Here is a 21,731-nt window from a genome sequence, read left to right on the forward strand (position 1 = left end):
TCCAAGGATACAACAATGTGGCAATGAGGATGCGATCCCTGTGCTGCCCCAGCAGCAGAAGAAGGTAGATAAAGGATAAATAAATAAATAAATAAAACCTTTTTGCTGTTGGAAGGGGGTGCGAACTGGCTTGTTTGCACTGAAACTAAAACCAAGGGTACACTTATGGGGCCGCTGGAACCTTTTCAGGAGACTACAGAGCAATGGCACATATATACTGAGCGTTTTGAGCTTTTTGTTATTGCAAATGACATTGCAGAAGAGAAGAAGGTGCCAATGTTCTTAAGTGTTGTAGGGACTGAGACTTACTTCCTGCTACGCAGCTTACTACACCTTGATAAGCCAGAGACCATATCTTACAGTGACACTGTGGAAATCCTGGAGTCCCATTTTTCTCCAAAACCACTGGTAAATGCTGAAAGATATAGGTTCCACAAAAGAGACCAAAAAAAAAACCGACGAAACAGTTGTACAATTTGTAGCAACTTTGAAAAAGCTTGCGGAACACTGTTAAATTAAGGTTTCAGAGTAGCAGCCATGTTAGTCTGTATCCACAAAAAGAAAAGGAGTACTTGTGCCACAAGTACTCCTTTTCTTTTTGTGAATTTAAGGAGATGTTAAATGATGCCCTATGTGACAGGTTAGTGTGTGGCCTGCACAGTGAAACTATATGGAAGTGCCAATTGACGGAGGCTCAGCTTACCTTACAGAAGGCCATTGATATTGCGGTCTCCATGGAACTGGCCACAAAGGAGGTGCAATCCATCGGTGCATCCCCTAGGGTACATAAGGTGTCACAAGAACCTACTCACAGAACTGTGGGGAGTCAGGAATGTTACCGCTGTGATAAGCTGGGTTACCATGCATCAGAAAGCTGGTGTAAGCACCTGGTGTGTTGACACTGTGGCAAAAAGGGACACATTGAGTGTGCCTGTAAACAAAAGAAAAAAAGGCCTGTGGTCGAGCGGACTAAAAAGGAAAATCTGCATACCGTAGAGCAGACCGAGGATGGTCATGGTGACACCTTGTCAGAAGAAGAAGTGCCACTCGACTTTTTGTCTTTGGCAGTGGGATTACATGAATACTGGGTAACCCCATTGTTGGACGGCAAACGCATACGCCTGGAGCTCGACAGTGGTGCAGCCATCTCGCTGGTCTCAGAGACTGTGTATAAAGAAAAGCTACAGCATCTTCCGCGTAAAGCAACGAAAACTGTTCTGAAGGTGTACATGGGAGAAGTTGTGCTCATTTTGGGCACTACTGATGCTAAAGTGGTGCTCAGTGGACAGGCTGCTAAATTGCCACTGTTTGTGGTGAAAGGCAGTTACCCAGCCTTAATAGGTAGGTCTTGGCTGAGGATGATTCAGTTGAACTGGGCAGAAGTGCACCGAATGACTAAAGATGAAACCGGTCTGACCGCTGTACTAAGGAAACCTGCTTCTGTTATTGGAGAGGATCTATAGAAACATATAAGGCAGTTAGATCAAACCAGTTCTGAAATTCGGAGACTTCAGACCCTGACCCATGTCAGGATGTAAAATATGAAACAACTGGAAAATATGGCGGGTTTCATTTGACCTATATTTTGTCAAGAGAGAGGATTATCTACATCTTTGAATACAGGATTTGGGAGATAAGGGCTTGAACTGAGATAATTGATCATATACATATTTTGTGGAGATAAGTTTTCACATTAACAATACAGACATTCATGTATACAGAATGTTACTGGAGATTAGCATAATATTTCTTTTAGAGATGCTAGGTTATCAAACTGAGCTGTACAGGGGACAAGACATTCAAATGGCAAAGAGTTTTGAGTGTTTCTAGCACTGGTAAGCAGGGAGACTGACAGGTTTCATAACAGATTATTTTTTCTGACTGTATTTCCTCAAATATATATCTCCCCTTACACCAAGCTCCTCCCTGTCAACACCTAGTACACTGTCTCTTTCTCTCATTCTCACTCACACACGCACATACTCTCAACAATAGAGAGTTGAAAGAGTTATCTCAGCCAAAATAAAAACAAACCAACAATCTACATTTGGAACAAGAGAAACTGAAGGTTTTAGGGCACACTGAGTGTTTTCTGTAATTGTTATATGGTGTTTAGGCGATGGGTGCTTTTGAAATACCCAGGAGAAATTTTTAAAGGATTATTTTGCGTAGAAGTTTGCTGTTAGTACAGTAGGTGTTCATTTAGGACAAAGTTCCTCTTCTAAATCCCATGGTCTGAATCGTCTATCCAAACTCTACTAACCACTCTGCACTATTTTCATGTATGGAGCTCTCACTCCCATTAACATATGGAGCCAGTGCAGATTATATGCATTACACAGACATCTGCATCATGGATCAAAGAGAAAAAACTTCTCTCAACAAAATGCTTTGGAGCGATGTGTCTAAGGAAAGGGTGTATGAGCCTGCGCTGGGGAGTTCAAAAATCAGTGATGAACTTTCAGCTGCTAACAGGTTCACATTTTGAAGGTTCTCTCTGCAATGGAAAAGATTAGAAAATCACTTCTAAAAATTAAAGCTGTCAGGACTGATCCTGCTGTCTTTATTCAGACAAAATTCTCATTGATTACATTGGCAGTTTTGCCTGAGTAAGGATAAGAGAATTCAGTTCAAGATTAATGTTAGCAATTACAGGGACCCAAAAATCTAGGTAGACATGTCTACTATCTTCTTGGTCTCTAATGCTTGGCCCTGATCTGAGGAAATCTTATATCTAATGTACTCTTTTTTTTCCCCTGATCATTCCATTGGGAGGCAAGATCTACCCAAACCCTTGGTGTGGAAAAGGTTCCAAACTAGCCTTGGAACCTGGGAGTTACATACCTAAATACCTTTGAGTATCTGGGCCTTAGGCCTTGCAACACTGACTGGAGCAGCACCTAACCTTTACAAATCGGAGACTTTGCCCTTATTTGTTTGGCAAGTGCTGCTCACTTACAGTGCAACATAAATAATCTCTTTAAACCAGTCTGCTAATTTATAGATCAAATTCATAGATTTGAAGGATTGTGACTGAACTTGTTAACCCAATGAACTGTCAAGATTTATAGAACACTGGCAGCACTGAACATCTGAGACTCTTTCCTAATAGAGTATGGGTGGGGAAGAAATTAAAATCAAGACGAGGAAGATTTCACTGACACTAGAGATGAGAGTTGAGGATTTTGTTGATGGTTTGCTGGATTTGTGGACACCTTTTGGGAACTGTTTCTAAAAAACAGTCAGCTCTGCTTTCTCTGTCTGGACTTTGAGCTTTATAAAGGTTTTATAGTTATGGCCACTGGCTCTTTAGTTCATTGTTATTATATGTCTGTTCCTTCATGCACACATGAGAACACATGTGCCTACATGTGCACACACACTGATTCCTCAAAGCAATTCACTACTACAGTTGCCAACTTTCACATGGTAAATAAGCACACCAACTTTCACAATAAGACAAAAATCAAGCTAATCCCATTTCAAACCAAGGCCAAAACAAGCCCAGCCCTAAGAACCCCAACACTGTATGTGATTAGATCCCCCCAGCATGCAGTCTGGGACTGTGATGGGCCCACTGTGCACTCCTGACTCTCCCTCCACCCCCCTTGCCTTTGCTTACTGGGAGCCGATGAAAAAAAAAGAAGCAACAAGCTACAAGCCAAAAACTAGCCAACAAGCAACTCACAAGCCAATTAAGCCAAAAACAAGCCCAATTTATACATTTTTTCATGGGTTTGTCATGTCTGTTCACTACATGTAAAAGCTCTTGCAGTTTAGTCCACAGAGTCAAATGATATTATCCTTCTGAGGGGCATTCTAATTGGGGAGCCTCATTAGGTCCTTTTGTGTTATGTAAAGATGCTGATCATGTCACTGCAATCAGTCAAGTTAAATGCATTTTACCAGTCCTGTTAAAGCTAAGTTAAATTGTTTTATGTGAAAAAGTATTCCTCATTTCTGAATGTGCCATATTTTAAATTTCATTTAATGCACCTTAGTTCTTGTGCTCTACAACAAAGTGATCTATCTTCTATATTCATTATTTTATATATTTTTATCATGTCCTTTTCTATCACTCTTCACATGAGAACTTTTCTATGCCCCTCATGATTGTCAAACTTCTTAGAACCCAGTCTAATTCTGCAATATTATGTTTTTTGAGTCCTGCACAAAGGATGCCAGATGAGGTGCACCATTTATTTATATAGCAGCTAGAGCTGGCTGAAATTTTTCCAACAAAAATTTTCTGTCAGAAATTCCTTATTCAACAAAATCAAAATGTTTCAAGAGAATGAGTCAATTTTGCCAAAAACTTAAACAAAAAATCTGAACATTTTGATAAGGTTGAAGCACTTCATTGCAACTTTACTCTTTCAACTATATTGTATAAATATTGTCAAATGAGGTACTTTGATCATGTCAAAATGAATTTTGTTTTTCAGAAATTTTGACAGTTTGTTCCAGTTCAGGATGAAAGGAAATTCCCATGGAATGGAAATACTGAGTTTCAACCAGTTCTAATATTAGCATCATAATATTCTTGGTATTACTCTCCATTCCTTTTCTTATGTCTCCTAGCAATTGGTTTGGCTTTTTGACTACACTTGCACATTGAGATGAGATCTTCACTGAGCTGTCCATGTTGATGCCCTGATCCCTTTCCTGGATTAATATAGCAAATGTAGAACCCATAAAGGTGCAGGAGTCATTTACGTGTCCACCCCATCCCCACCCAGTGTGTACTACATTGCATTTATCAACAAATAACTTCATTTACCACCATGCTGTCCATTCACCTAAGGTCTCTCTTAATTTCTTCAGTCCTCCCTGGACTTGACCAACCTAAATAACTGGGTCATTCACAGATTTTGCTACCTAATTGCCCATCCCTGTTACAAATCATTAATAATGAACACTGCACCTACTACTTTCCTTGAGGCACCCTGCTGTTAGTCTTTTGCCACATTGAAAATGATCTATTTCTTCCCACTCTTTGGTTCCTGTCTCTGCCAGTTTTTGATCCAATGTACAGATACATCACTGGGAGCTCTTTCAGAGGTATTGGATCAAGCCTTTAGTCCCCTAAATAAGAGTGACCCATTTTCAGAGATGCGAAGCACCTGCAGCGTCACCTGAAAACATAATACCAGGCCACTTTTATTTAGGGGCTTAAATATGGATCTCAGGGTAAAATTTTCAAAGATGCTTAAATCCCATTTTCAAAAGTGATTTAGACACTAAGAAGCCTAGGTATAACTGCAAGTCATTTGGGGCTTTGGCTCCCTAAGTGAGTTTATGTGCTTTTGAAAATGTTACCTGAGGAACTTAAAGGCTATATGGAAATTTTGTCAAAGTAAGCCAGATTGTGAATCTATAGCACTCTAGCCTTCGCTAAACAGCTGTGTGGACCCTACGGTTGTGCAGTAAAAGCTCCCTAGCACACTTTACCTTACTGCTATTCAAATGGGTTCACTTTTCCAGTTTGTGCATGGCAGGTTGCACTCAGTTTTGAAAAATTTTGCTTCATTTACCAGCAAATCATTTTGGTAATCTCCACTCTGTCTCTTCATATTCACTTGTGATATTCAATTCCTAAAACAGTCATTTTATACTGCTATCATGAATGTAAATTTCTGCTTTGAAATTGTGTACAGAACAGAAAACAATAACTTAACTTTTCTAACCAAGAATAAAAACCATTTTGGAAGGAATATTTAAGATATGAAATTCAGACAAACTATACACTAAATGCATTTCACAACTGCTAAATATGCCTAGCATTTCCTTATTGACCACTTTGTTCTTTTCTTGAGTGTGTTATTTATTCACTGGTTTACTTCTTATGAACCCAAAAGCATCATGTTTCACAGGTTACCTAAATGTTACTTTACCTCATCTCAGAACACCTAAAGCTCAACAATGGATGCTTTGTGGATGGTTGGAGGTGTTATTGGGTTTATATAAAGAAGCCATGGCTTTAATTTTTCAATATACCTAACTGGTTAAGTAAAGTTTTGAAAGCATTCCAAAATTTATTTTGGAATCTATACTAGGAGAGTTGCTTGATTTTTCATTTTATATAAATATGTGAAATAGATCCAGACTTATATGTTTTATATTTTCATTTTGTTTCAAGGTCTCAAGACATTCATTTTGACTTTTGCAGACATAACAGCTCCTCATAGCAGACACACAATGACATCTTGTGGCTGTTCAGCAGAGAAATTATAAACCAAGATTCTATGGGCCCAATATTTTAGTCTTTACTATAGGAAAAACTTCAGTTGACTTTACTGGGAGTATAGCCTAAGTGTAGATTGAAGGATTGAACTCTATATTGCTTGGAGTTTTCCTATATGTGGGGAATGTATTTTCCATATATGCCATCTTCTGGGGTGGAGGGGGGGACACGTATTTAGTGAATGATGACTGAAAACATCATTTGAAAACGAAATCTGAAAGACAATGCAAGGAGGCTGACCACCTCTTCATTGCTTATGGCTTCTGTCTTACAAAAGCTGGTAGTAGATTGTAAATATTAACAAGAGTTCCTAAAATGTAACAGTTTACATGTGCACCATTGAGAATTAGAACTCTATTATTTTCATAAAAACTAAATATTTACAAACACAATTCCAAAACAAAAAATAATCATGCCTGATGCTGTTTTGTTGTGGTTGTTTAGTTCAGACATCCACACCACCGTGTCTCCAAACATGTTGTTGTAAATCTGCTGGGCTTCTTTTGTCTAATGCAGTAAGAGTGGATATTAAAGTTTAATTAAGAAATTTCTCCCTCTTGCTGAATTCTTCTATATTTTTAACTCCTGTATCCCAGTTGTCCAACTCCATGTCCACTCTTCTTTGACTTTAACTAAACAGCTTAGGTCAACAGTTCTTAACTAAGATCCACCCTTTCCGTTTAAAAAATATGGGAATGTCTGGATGATATGACCCCCTGATACCACTTCATAACCCCCAGATTGAGAAGCTCTGACTTAAGTGCTTATAATGGATGCACCTAATCAACCTATGTCCTGCTTTATTACCACCTTGTAGTTGGGGCAGTCATACACACCTATGCAAAGCAGGTGCTGTTTGAGACCTGACATTCAAAAGGAATCTGACAAAAAGTGGAAATGTGGACAATTGTGAAGGATGAGTACAAGAGAATAGCACAAGTATGTAGAGACAAAATCAGAAAGGCTAAGTCTCAAAATGTGTTACACCTAGCATAGGACATAAAAGTCAATACGAAGTTTTTTAAATATATCAGGACCACAAGAAAGACAAAGGAAAAATGTAGTTCCTCTACTTAGCAGGGAAAGAGAGCTAATAACTGATGACATCAAGATACCCGAGATATTTAATGCCTATTTTGCTTCAATCTTAATTAAAAAGGTTAATGGAGACCACATACTCAGCAAAATTTATATTAACAACAAAAGGGAAGGAACTCAAGCCAAAATAGAGAAAGAACAGGTTAAATACATTATATGTATTCAGAAATTTATCCTAGAATACATAAGGAAGTAGCTTAGGCAATCTCAGAACCATTAGCAATTATCTTCAAGAACTCTGGAGGAGTCCCAGAGGACTAGAGACAGGCAAACATCTTTAAAAAGGAGGAACAAAGAGAATGAGGGGAATTATAGATCAGTCAGTCTAACTTTGATACCTGGAAAGATACTGGAACAATTATTAAACAATCAATTTGTAAGCACCGATAGGATAATAGGTAGAGGATATTAGGATTATAAGGAATACCCAGCATGTATTTGTCAAGAACAAGTCATGCCAAACCACCTAATTTCCTTCTTTGAGAAGGTTACTAGCCCAGTGGATAGGGGGAAAGCAGTAGAAAAGAGATCTTGATTTTAGTAAGGCTTTTGACACACTCCCACATGACATTCTCATAGACAAACTAGGGAAATGTGATCTAGATGAAATTACTATAAGGGTGTGCAAAACCAGTTGAAAGATTCTACTCAAAAAAGTAGTTATCAATGGTTTGCTGTCAGTTTGGGAGGGTATATCTAGTGAGTCCCCAAAGGGGTCAGTCACGATTCAATATTTTCATTAATGACTGGATAATGGAGTGCAAAGTATGCTTATAAAATTTCTGGATGATGCCACTCTGGGTGGGGTTGCAAGCACTTGGGAGGATGAGATCAGCATTCACCATGACCTTGACATATTGTAGAATTTGGTCTGCATTCAACAAGATGAAATTCAATAAAGACAAGTTCAAAGTACTACAATAGTACAGGAAGGAAAAAAATCAACTGCACAACTACAAAATGGGAAATAACTGGCTAGGTGATAGTACTCCTGAAGAGGATCTGGGGATTAAAGTGGATCACAAATTAATATAAAGTTATCAGTATGAAATTGCAAAAAAGGCTAATATCATTCTGGGGGTGTGTTAAAAGAAGTGTTATAGGAAGTAATTATTCTGCTCTACTCAGCACTGGAGCATTGTGTCCTATTCTGAGCACCATTCTTTAGGAAAGATGTGAAAAAAATAGAGAGAGTCTAGAGGTGAGCAACAAAAAACGATAAAAGGTTTAGAAAAACCTGACCTCTGAGGAAAGGTCAAAAAACTGGGCATGTTCAGTCTTGGGAAACAAAGATTGACGGGAGACCTGTGAACAGTTCTCAGATATGTTAAGGGCAGTTATAAAGAGGACTGGGATCAATTGTTCTCCATGTCTACTGAAGGTAGGACAAGAAGCAATGGGCTTAATCTGCAGCAAAGAAGAGCTGAAGAAAAGCTTTCTAAGGGTAGTTAAGCTCTGGAATAGGCTTCCAAGGGAGGTTGTGGAATCCCCATCACTGGAGGATTTTAAAAACAGATTTGACAAACACCTGTCAGGGATGGTCAAGATTTATTTTGTCCTGCCTCAGCCTAGGGGCATGGACTTGATGACTTCTTGAGCTTCCTTCCAGCCCTTACATTTCTATCATTCCATATCCCAGTTGCAGAGGTGTAAATGAGGTGTAGGGCACAAGGTAGTGGAGAATCAGGCCTTAGTTTCACTTCTAATGCCACATTTTCCATGGTTGCCAAGACACAGCAATGAGGTGGGGATTCTTGACAGCAGGAAGGCTCAGCAGTGTCAAGGATTAACAGTAGGGTGACTAAATGTCCCGATTTTATAGGGACAGTCCCGATATTTGGGGCTCTTTTTTTATAGGCACCTATTACCCCCCCCCACCCCTTGTCCCAGTTTTTCCCACTTGCTATCTGGTCACCCTAGTCAACAGTGAGATGGAGCAGGGGTTGAAACAGCTCTGGGAATTCAGCAGCAGGCGGGGGAGGAAGGGGATTAGAAGCTTTTAGATGTCAGGCTGTGTCTGCAGCACAGAACTGGTAGAATTTGAATAGAGCAGGAGGGTTGGAGGCAGCAGGGCTGAGTGCAGATGTATTTCCATGCAACACTTAAATGTCTGCAGCTGGCCTCTATCAGGGGACTCAGGAGGTGGCTGAGTGAGGGTTGGGTGCTAGCGGGTAGGTAGGAGGGTGAACACCACTGAATCTTTTAGGCACCAGCTTTCACTATAGTTGTTGTAAATTATGTTGGAGCTCTAGATCTTTGACACTGAATCAAACCTTGTTCATGGTAATTAGTCAGAGATCATTTTCCAAGTTTTTCTAAAATAAAGATGGAGGGGAAATCAGTAACGCTCAGAGGGACTCATTACTGCCAAGACTATCAGAGCGCCTATTGGAGAGTTTTAAACAGTGAAGTTCAGGCTTTAAAACCGTTGGCAGGAGCAAACTCCCTGCGCTTATGAATAATCTCATTGTAAAAACAGCTCTTAGGTTCCTTGAGCTGTTCAATAGGATGTACAGTAATACCATGAAATAGCAAATTAGGATGCCTTTATCTGGTGCTTTCATCTCGCAGCTAACTTACATTCATCAAAGCCCTGATTCTCTCACTGCTGAACATGTAATAGCTCTTTCGTTAATAGGGGGAAGTCCCATACACGTCTCTTCCCATTGGATTATCACTACAATTATCGTTACTGATTTATTCAGTGCTGAAACTGTGCTAGGGTGCTTTCTAGTATCTTTCCAAGGCAGCTTAAATACGTGGGGTAAGAGTCTGTGCTGCATCTCTACACCTGTGTCCCAGAAAAGTAGGGGTTAAGGTAACATTAGCCATCTCTGTGCCCTCCTAATCCTGGGCTGCGTCAGGGACTGGAAAGGTCCCAGGTGTAATTTGGACAGCCTTTCTAAATTATGGCCACCTCTCCAGGCTGCCCCTGGACCACAACATTGCCTGAATTCTTCACAGGGCGTCATGCTGTGTGCCTGCCCCACCCTTGCCCTGATACACCCCTACACTAGCGCAGGTGCGTGGTCCTTGGAAGGCAGCATTATGTTTGTTTTCTTCATTGCCTGTGCCAGCCAGATTAGGCCCTTTTATGCCACTGCAGCCCTTTTATCAGAGTGAGGGTGAGGATTTCATCCATCATTCCTACAGTTTAAACATGGAGGTGTGATGATAGACATGGAGAACAGAGATAGGAGGATGAGTTACAATAGTAAGATTGGTTTCAGAGTAGCAGCCGTGTTAGTGTGTATTCGCAAAAGAAAAGGAGGACTTGTGGCACCTTAGAGACTAACAAATTTATTTGAGCATAAGCTTTCGTGAGCTACAGCTCACTTCATCAGATGCATTCAGTGGAAATTCAGAGGTATTTTCCACTGAATGCATCCGATGAAGTGAGCTGTAGCTCACAAAAGCTTATGCTCAAATAAATTTGTTAGTCTCTAAGGTGCCACAAGTCCTCCTTTTCTTTATAGTAAGATTATCCAGTTGCTTGAGTTTGTAATGCATATTTTCTGGGCTTGTTTCTGCAACCATGAATTCAGATGGAGGGTTGCCATAAACTTCCACGAGTCTAGGATCAGACTCTAAATAAACCAGATATGTGTCAGGAGGGTGGGGTTGTTGTTGATTATGAATGGTGTGTGTTCTGTTCGTTCTTCTAAGCTCTTTTATTCCAAGTGGTGTTACAATTAATGAGAAACTTTTGGAGGGGACAGACAGGTAATTGGGAGATCTAAAGACAGGGGAGGATGGTGCAATAAAAGGAAGGATAGAAGAAGCTATGAACTTGAGGAGGTGGTGAGACAGCAGTGTAGTCAAAAAGAAAACTAGAATGAGAGAGATGGGATTTGAGCTGCCTCAAGATGCATTGTTAAATCTTTTTTATATTAAAAATACTTTGTATATAAGAAACAGTATATTTTCATTAGAGACACCCATAGGTCCTACATACTATGATCTGTTGACTTTATTTCAAAATTAAATTAAAAGATAGGATTATAGAAAATATTAACATTCAGATATTACTTAGATTGACTTAGAAAAACAAATTCTCTATGGCAATGGAGCAAAGCCAAGAAAATTATTAATTAAAAATATAATTGGAAACCCTATGAAAAGCAGCTACTCTATCCTTAATATCTGACTAAAAGGCAAACATTGCTTTATTGAGGGCCAGTCAAGTACATCTACAAGCAGAATTCTCCCCATCCCCCTCACGTGTATTCTTGTGTGTCCCACTTCACCGCACTTCTATTTAAAACAGTATACACATGCATAAGGGTGTCCACCAGTAGAAAAAGATCCTCCTAACTGAACAAAACAATTGAACACCCAGACATAATAGCCCCTGGCAAAAGCAAGTACAAATAAATCTGGAGAAGATGGTCCAGATTCTGAGCTCCTTTACATTGCTGTAAGTCCAAAGCAGCACGCTTAAAGCAGAGCTACTCTGAATTTACACTGGTGTAAGAGATTAATACCTGGTCCTAAAAGGCTACCACAGATCCTTATTGCCCACCAAAACAGCTTCAAACCTCCAAAAAAGCAAAGACTCAAATACATTTTATGGGACTAATGCCCACTCTCCAACCAAATGAATCTGTTAAGATAAAAAGAAAAGCAACCAACTGCAGAGGAGACTCCACAAAGGCCAGGATCTGAACACACTGCATACTTCAGAACTGGAGCTGAACTTTGTGGCTAAGGAGTAATCTATGTTTCAACAGAAACAAAATGAATAGAAAAGTACAAGTTTGAAGTCAATGGAGCTAAATTACATCAGCTGAGAATGTGGCCGTATTATGGTTACATTGTTCATAAAGAGTGTTATATGTAATATGCCATCCATATCTCAGTGACAAGTAATGCTCTACATTCACCGATCCCACTCTTATGGTGACATCCTGGTCCCATTGACTTCCATGGAAATTTTGCCATTGACTTCGGTGAGGCTCAGATTTAATTCCAGGTGTAGAAAGATCTGAGCTAGCTTCTTTCTGTCCTTTTAGGAATGCCATTAATGAAGCCACACCTGACAGTTGTGCAGTCTGCCTTCCCTCCTTAAGCCTATGGGCACCCTTTTGCCAATGGGCACCCTTTTGCCAGAGCCCATTTGGCATTTTGCCAGGCCCTGGACTGTGTGGTGAGTCAGCAGTGATGGCATTTGCAGAGTTGTGATCGTTGCAGCAATCACATGCACATTGCTTTTTTCCCCAGATGTGGATTTGGCCATTTATATGCTGTTGTTTTTTTTTTAAACACAGAGAATGCTAGTTAAATCTATGAATATATGATTCTATGACTTAATTGGTGTTGGTCCTGCTTTGAGCAGGGGATTGGACTAGATGACCTCCTGAGGTCTCTTCCATTGCTCTCTTTGGTCCTGCTATTTTAGGAAACTGTAGAGAATTGATTGATTCAAACAGAGGAAAAAAATACCTTATGTTGTAATATCCATCATCTGAATTAAAAAAATAATGTATTCTTTCTGAAGGCCCCTGGAAATTGAGGCCTTGCAGTTCTGAATGGACTGTGCTAGATTGGCCGCAACGTTTATTGAAATGCAAAACAATAGCAAGAGTAGAAAGTAAAATCTTACTACCTGGAAAGGGTGGCTGAAGCTGATCACCCTACCACAGGCTACCCCTTTTATCAGTTTAGACCTGGGAAACCACAAGGTCAACTACCCAGCCTTTAGACTGTAAACATCTGTACAAGACCACTCAGATCAGGGGACCTAGCTTGGACCATCCTCATTAAAAAGTAATAACTGCCAGAAGCTATACACACACGCACACACAGCAGTCTCTACTGTGGGTTCCATTGCTCTGTCAATAACCCCTGTTTTATAATCAAGGACCAAGAAACTAGATTCACACCCCCCCTAATTAGACAGCCACCAATGGTGCAACAAATTTACACTGTAAGAATTATTTAAGCCATTAGATGCCACTGGCAACTGCTTCAATGACTTCCTGCTTAAACAAACATTAACAGACATCCCTCTACCCAGATCTGAATATCCCAGTTGAAGCTGCCCTACCTGAATCCAAAAGAATAAGGAGATTTTTCTCATTATGCCCTTCTGTGTACATCATTAGTTACATGGTCATAGGATACCTTTCCCCTGCAGGATTTGCATTTCATTCAGTGCAGAGGCTGGATGGTCAAAAAGGTTGTATAGTGGGAGAGGCTGGAGTAACCCTGTGTCTTTAGTACCGGGGTTGGATGCTGTGCAGTGTAATCTGAAAATAAAATGAAATTTTGAACAGTTTCTTCATTTATTGGATGGCTGCATCCTGGGGGCTGACCGAGGCAGCAGTTCTTTGGTGGGATGGGAAAAAAGCACTAAGGCCCAGATTTTTAAAACCATTTAGGCATTTCTGTGCTCAGCATTGCAACACTTACTTGATTAAAGAACCTACGTTTCATTTTCAAAAGGGATTTAAGATGTTAGAAGCATAGTTCCCCACTAACTGTCAGTGGGATTTTGGTTCCTAAGTGCCTAAAACCCCATAAAATTAGATTTTAGGCTCCTAAATCAGTTATGCACAGTGAAGCCTGAATCCCTTTAAAAATCTGCACCTATGTGATATCATCATAGGAGACTAATGAAAATGGTCTTTGGAGGGGGGCTGAGCCCACCAGGCAGCAGCTGCTCCATTTCTATGGGGCTGGACTTAGCTCCCCACTCCAGCCACACCACACTCAGATTTGGAGGATCTTACCATCACAGTACTTGACATGTGCATCGACGTGCAGGTGGGGCCCTCCAGCCGTGGTACCCTACCCCTTTCCTGGCCAGGAGAGAGAAGGGGCACTGGTTGGAGCATGGTTTGGAGGGGCGGAAGGGCTGATGGGATAATGGAGGCAACAGATGGAGCACGGGGGCTGACGGAGGAGGTTGTTGGGCATCATTATCAGATTACGAACATCCCATTTCTTCTGAAGTGGAACCCCTCTCTTCCCCGCCCATGCAGCAGCCAGGAAGGAGAACCCCCACCACTACCCTATGGAATTGCCTCCCTATGGAGCAGTCAGCAAAAAGAGGGCCAACCCCCATATTGGGGACACTTACTTACCATTATGAGAGCTGAGCAAGCTCCTGTTGGTCCCTCTCAGACTCTCCAGCATCATGTGATGGAAGAGTGATGTTCAGCCTTTTGGTCCTTCAGCCCTTCTTTTATCCCCACCAGCAAGTTAGCCCAAGGGAGAGAGAAAAGTGTCTCTGGACTTGGCTGTCGGGTGGGGTGGGGGGGCTGTTGGAGGGAGGGGATGCTCTCTGACATGCCACAGCATCTCTCTGTCCTGGGTTACTACTATTCAGCAATAGCAAAACTGAAATATAGCAGAACATTGTTAATTCTTATGTAACTAATCCACAAAGCCGACAATGCCCTTGAATAGTCAGGGATCTTTCCACATGTCTCAGGAACAGGGCCTGTCCAAGTAAATCTGCCCCCCTCCCTTTAGTCCATTAATTTGGATTCATACCTGTATGGTCCAAAGTTCTGTATGTGCCCACATCTTCCACACCCCTAAAATGCCCACCCAAAAATACTATTGTGTGTCCAGAACATGCATATGTACATGTGTGATGATAGAGAGCTAGAGGAATGATGCATGTTTTCTCTTAGACAGGAATAAATAATACCACAATAAATAATACCATTTACGACTAAAAGCGCACTGATCAATAGATCTCAAAGCACTTTAAAGTACATTGGTTCCCCCGTTATGGGTGGGGAAATGGAGTCACAGCGATGACCATTGATTTGTCCAGGTGAGGTGAACCTGAGGAAAAATCAAGATGTCTTCAAGTTGCTGTCACCACAGTGCTCTCTCTCTCTATTAAGCAGCTCATTCTCCACACCATGCATCCCTGGAGCATGAACAATAAACATCACATTAGCATTAATTGGTCCCTGTCCCCACATTCCACAAGTCTGGCAGCATTGTGTGAACTGGCACTGCCAAGGTAAGATTTAACAACAGATTGCTGTATTGCCATCTCTATGACTAACTGTCATAGCTCTACAAACTGTCCTGCAGTGCCCACACTATCCTGTGTTACCTTAAATGGTTAAACTAAACTATGCTTGTCCATTGTATAAATCTTAATGCGTATACAGAGTTTTGAGATGCAGAGTGCTTTGTAAGTGCTAAAACAGGATTATTAAATTAAAGTAAATGGTGCGTATATTCACATCCTTGTTAATTAGCAAAAATTCAGTCATCTGCAGAGTATCTACCAGTCATTCGTAAGAATTGGTGAAGTTATATTGTACTATGTCTGTTTTAATAGCTGAATAAGCTTAGTGGGACTCTGCTATCTTGCACACACTGTCACTTGCAGGTTTGAAAGCATTGTTTTTAAATTCAAATGCACAAATATCAGGAAAGGCAGAAGTTTAAGGTTATCATAATAATATTAATTCTTCCACACTGAATACACTAGGCTGCAATTTAGAATTTAAGCTTATGCAATTAGGCACATTTGCACATACCTGCTTTTGCATACAAAATACCCAACATGCTTGTGGCTGCATGTCTAACCTGTCATGTTCCTGTGGAAATAACCTAATGAGGTATTTGTGCACGTAAGTTAGGCACAGGCGAATTTATGCATGCCTAATTTTTAAATCTGGCCCACTGTGTGTAGTATTTTCAATATCTAGCTAGACTGGTATATGTAATATAGACACTGTGTATTGTGGTTGATTAAAGAACCATCTACTCTCAAATCTTTTTCCCAGATAAGTATAGAGAGATCATGATCAAACCACCTCTTGGTCAAACTAAATAGATTAATCTTCTTAAGCCTTTCACTATAAGGCAGGTTTACCAGATCTCAGCTGATTCTTTAGCTCTTTTATGAACTCTGCAATTTTTAACATCCTTTTTTGAAGTGTGTATCCCAGAACTGTACACTGTATTCCCATTATGGTCCCACTAGTGTATCACAGAGGTAGTACCACCTCTCTACTCCTACTTGATATTTTGGGCTGGATTCACAGGGGGGACTTGGTCATTGTAACTCAGTGTTTTAGCATCTAACTTTTAGGTTCCCTGTCACCCAGCGGATGGGCATTGTCAGGACTTAGGCACTTGTACACATGCCTATTCACTGATATTTAGGTATAACGGGAACCTTAAGAGTGGAAGCTTAGGTTCTTACAGGGTTAGGTGATAACTGAGTCATGGTTTTGTGAATGCCAGTGGTGCCTAAGTCCTCCTTTACCTAGCCTTTGTGTGTTTGAATTCTTGACTGTAATGCTGCAACAACAGTGAATTTTTGCATCCAATATCTTATATTAGGCTTCCTTCAGTCATTATCATCCCTGTTACAAAGGCAAAATCTGAAACATTTAAGTGCACATAGCAATTCTTAGTACTTTTACCTGTAATTGTGAAAATACACCCTGGTGAAGAGAGACTTATGATTAACCAAATATAAGAACATTTATGATTAATACTAAGTGAGGTGACAAGTGTTGAGAAGAACACACCCAAGACCCTAGCTTCTTGGGTAAGGCTAGTCAATTTAATTAACACAAAAAGAAAAGGAGTACTTGTGGCACCTTAGAGACTAACCAATTTATTTGAGCATGAGCTTTCGTGAGCTAAAGCTCACTTCATTAACACAGACATCCAGATGTGCCCTATAACACTCTTCAAAAGGCTATACTGCTTTGTTGGATGCATATAGTTCATTTGGATCTCTGAATTTCTATTCACAACGTTCGGTTTAAAAATGTACAATATAAAAAAAGAACCAAATCCTGTGGTATACAGAATTCCTGATATGAAACATCATAGCCCCACCTTGTGGAAATCTTTGGTGTATGCTAGTGTTTTAGTAAAGAAATGCATTGCTAAATATCAGCCCAGCTATCCCAGAGATGACACTATTAACTGGATTTTCCCCCTCTTTCCACACTGGTTGATCCATTGCCATTTTATATTTCTAGGGCATCCCAAAGTATGGGGAGGCTGTGAGTCCAGATGAGCCACAGCTGAACCCATTTATCTGAATCATTCAAATATAAAGGACCTAAGTCCATTGTAGCTGGGCCGGTGGAAATCCATTGAACTTCAAGTTCAGCTTTTTCCCACTAAGATTAATGAACCCAAGCCTGAATCTGAAGCCGAGCTGCTTTAAGGTGTTGTTACTAAAACAGCTTGACTATTAGAATCATATTGGTTTTTCCCCCTATACATGCACTTTCAGTCTAAAATATTTCTTGTTTTTCCTTATCCAAAATAAAAGTAACAGTGAAGCTATAGGGGTGAAATCCTGGCCCCATTAAAGTCAGTGGTAAGACTCCCATTGACTTTAATGAGGCCAGGATTTCACCCACCTATAAAATCTTGAGATTTAAAATCTCCTCACGAGACCCTTTTGCAGGTTGGATACAAAGGAGGAAAAGATGAGATTTATTTTAGAATCAGAGTCTAAGACCAAAAGGGACCACCAGATCACCTTGTGACCTCCTGTACATCACAGGCCACCAATACCACCCATACACTAAACCAAACAACCAACATTAGTTCAAAGTATTACAACACAGAGACCAAACAATTGTGTCATGGGCAGAAGAACAACTGAGGTGCATCAGTGTCAAGGCCCCCAGTGGCAGGGAATTGCTTGAGTGAGATATACCCACTTACCCTGGTCAGTGACCTGCACCCATGCTGCAGAGGAAGGGGGGAAAAAACCCAAGGTCACTGAAACAAGGTCCACTCATTCAGGCTTCAGCAGACCAATGGGGAAAACAAGTCAGCTGTTATATGCACTCTGCAAAAAAGTGCCACTAAGCAAACAACTAATCACATTTCACACTAGCTGTATTTTTCTGGTAGTCTTAAGATATAGCCCTTTTACAATTCATTGCAATAACACAAATTAAAGGTGACAAAGACCGTCTGAAAGAAGAGATTGCACTTGAACACATGGAGCAGCTGCTGGTGAGGTACCCTGCTCAGGGTTACTGAGGAAGATTTATAGGTCATACGCAGTAAGGAGAAAATTTCTAAAGGCTCTGAATCTGGGTTCAGTTTAGTTAAGTGTCCAAGAATTCTGGATGTGTTTCCAAAACATTTTGAGTCTGCAAATCTGGGCTGGAGATCTCATAAAACAGACTTAACTCAGAGTCATTACTGGCTTTTGTCCTTCAGATGACAGGCTGAAGCCATCACTGACTTCAATATTTCAGAACCTCCAAAAACTGTTTGATTCTAAACTAATCAAAGGGTCAGTGCTAGGAAATAGGTTGCTAATCCTTTGTTATAGTTATGTTCTTATTCTAATACATTATTAGAACACAATTTTACACAGTGCTTTCCAGAACATAGATCAGACATATTTTGAATGGACTACAATCTAAACTAGTCACAATAACAAATACATTTATTCATTATAATTCACTAACCCCTCATATAGGGTATTTCTCAGAGATGTTTGTGCCATTCACATTTGCAATGCTAAAACTCATGGTAGAAAAAGAGGTACTACATAAATGAGCAGCCACTACCTGGTTATTTATAAAGCAGCAGGGGTAAGGTGCCCTAGTTTATGAAAGTGAACGTAGGGAGAGAACTTCACCCCTCCATTATGACCCCCTTTATGCCATGTCAAAAAGATGCGTAAGCAGCATAAAAGGTCTCTAACAGTTGTGGAGGAATTCCCTTAGTGCAGACGCCGGGGAAGATTGCTGTAAGAGAATCAGGAAGATCCAAAAAAGTGGGAGAGGGTCAAAGAGGGTGAAGGTCCAAGCATAGCCTACAGACAAGGCAAGGACAAGGGTTTGTTTTGGGTGCCCCTCCACCTGCCTTGCTAACATTCCCTTGGCCAGGCTTCTAGCCTCCTGTCTCCACTGCCTCCTTTCCAGTCTCAATCTCTGTCGCCTCTGCCAATTTCCTCCCACATGAGATAAAATAAATAAAGCTGTTGTTCAGCCAGCAGTGTCAGATAGTTTTGCAGGTACAAATGTGCCTCCCACTGTCTCTGCTGATTCTCCAGCACCTGCCTCAGTAGGGCCTGGATCCATCCCTGCTATTTGTCATTCCCCTTCTGCAGAGTCAGTGACTCTGAGGTCCAGCCTGGGAGGGTAGAAGTGCTTTCTGCAAAAAAAGGCTTCTACATATTGTGGCTCCATTACCTCTTACTCTTTTTTTCTTCCCTACAGCCTTTGACACTCCCCTTGTATCAGGGGTGACTGCCTTACAATCCTTCACTATCTCTTACACTCCCGCTTTTTCAAGACAACCATCATGTCTTTCACCCACCCCTTGTATCCGGGGTGACCATCATGCCCACATTATCCACCAAGTTGTCATGGGGTGCTCTATTCACCCCTAGAGTGCCTCCTTTTGGCCACATCTGCCAATTAGCTCTGCCAGCCCAATGCTCCTTCCTGTGGTTGCACTCTGTCACTTTCTTTTCATTCCTCTCCCAGCACTCAACTGCACCTGCTCTATGGCATGGCTCTCTGGCCAGGTCATTGTAGTCCTCCCCTTCTGAGACATCAAAGTCTCTCAGGACTCACTGTCCCAAGCAATCTTTCCTCTCACTATCCCTTAAGAGCAACACTATCCAGTGGCATATAGAGGCATCCAGGCATCCACCCTCTACCCTGGGGTGCAGCCCAGGGACCCTACAACAAGCAGTCAAGGTCTGCATAGTCCTGAACCTTACTGCTGTATCCCTGAGCTATAGTCTACCTTGCCATCTCACTCTGAAAGTGACTGTAGTTTCCCTTCCTGCAGCCCTTTTCTAGTCTCAGCTACTGGGCTTTATACAAGTCACTCCTGCTCCTGTCCAGCTGAGCTACATCATTAACCATCATTACTCCCGGACTTCTCCTCCAAGTGCATCCTAGGCAGTTAATTGGCCCACCTTGCCACCTTAACCCCTTCAGGCCTTGTGTGGGGTGGACACCTCATCACAATGGCCCAGCCACAATAATCGGGGAGGGGAGGCATATTGTGGGGCATCTAGGGCTCAGATTGCCTTAATCAGACCCTAACTGACCATGTTGGTATAGCATCTGATCCAGCATCTCTTGCTCCTGTGAGTATTCCCATTGAAGCCAGGTGAACAGGACAATTATGGAATTAATGTGGATTTGGTGTTTTCCAAATTTCCTAATTTTCCACTAAGTGGTTCAAAACCTCTCAGTGAATCAGAATGTTAGTCTTAGGAGCTCCTTTGTATTGTAATTATGACTAACTAGTTATGATGATGATGAAGCTACTGAAACAGAAGTTATTTTCCGTTAGAGGAGAGGTGTCACTGATGAAAATTAAATATGCTCATTGTTCCACCTCTCAAAGGGATTATGTGCCAGAAGCATGTATTCATTTCAGAGGCCAGAAAAACACCACATGAATCACTACTCTAGGTTTTGATCTCTATCTTTCCTTTGTAATTTTAGAAGATACACCACTACATAAGAACACTGAACATGCTTTCTCATCTGTTGTGTGGGTTTGTCTTTTTACTCCTGTCTATAATGTCAAGCTACAGACTCTGTGATGACAAGCAGATGACACCCAAACAGCCAATCAATCAAATATAAACCTCTAGTGCCCACCATTAAAAGCACTATGCTTTATGTAACCAAATATTTTCTTCCTTCTTTAAAAAAGGTAATGTGAAATGTACAATATCATGAGAAAAATACATTTCTGTGTTTAAATTTGCCAGCCATTTTATGTGAAAACATCAGATGGCAGCATCAAATTCATACCTGGCCTTCAAAAAACAAACAAAACAGATAAGAAACTGGGCAACTATTTTCTATCAGAAAAGTTTAACAACATGAAATGTAGTTTCTGCAAAATCAAAATTTTCAGTGGAAATTTTTCAGTTTTCCATTAGGAAAAACCAAAATGAGATATTTTCTTACACGACGTAAACGGAAATATTTTATTTGAGTGAAATTTCCCATAATGTTTCCTTTCTAATCAGTTCAAAAACATTAAACTGAATTTTCTTAGCACATTACCTTATGGGGGTTGTAGTTCAGGCCCCCGTTATCTCCCATGGGCTGAGCGCCTCTGAGGCACCACACAGCTCTGCATTGCATTATGGGAGAGGTAGAATGGCCTCCAGGGAGCCCAGCCCATAGGAGACAATGTGCACCTGAGCTATAACTACCATAAAGCAATCCAAAATGCAGTTGAACAATGCTCTGCTCAATTAAACATTTCAATTTCAGGAATATCAAAATTCCTCATTTTGATCAAAAATATCAAAATGAAATGTTTCAATGTTTCTAAATAAACTGTTTTCAGAATTTTCATTCTGTAAAAAAATTAAGTTTCAACTTTCCATCCTGTTATGGGATGAAAACAAATGTAACTGTGTCAGAATGCCCCTCAG

This window comes from Caretta caretta, chromosome 4 (genome assembly GCF_965140235.1).
Source record: "Caretta caretta isolate rCarCar2 chromosome 4, rCarCar1.hap1, whole genome shotgun sequence".
In the NCBI taxonomy this organism is placed as follows: domain Eukaryota; kingdom Metazoa; phylum Chordata; order Testudines; family Cheloniidae; genus Caretta; species Caretta caretta.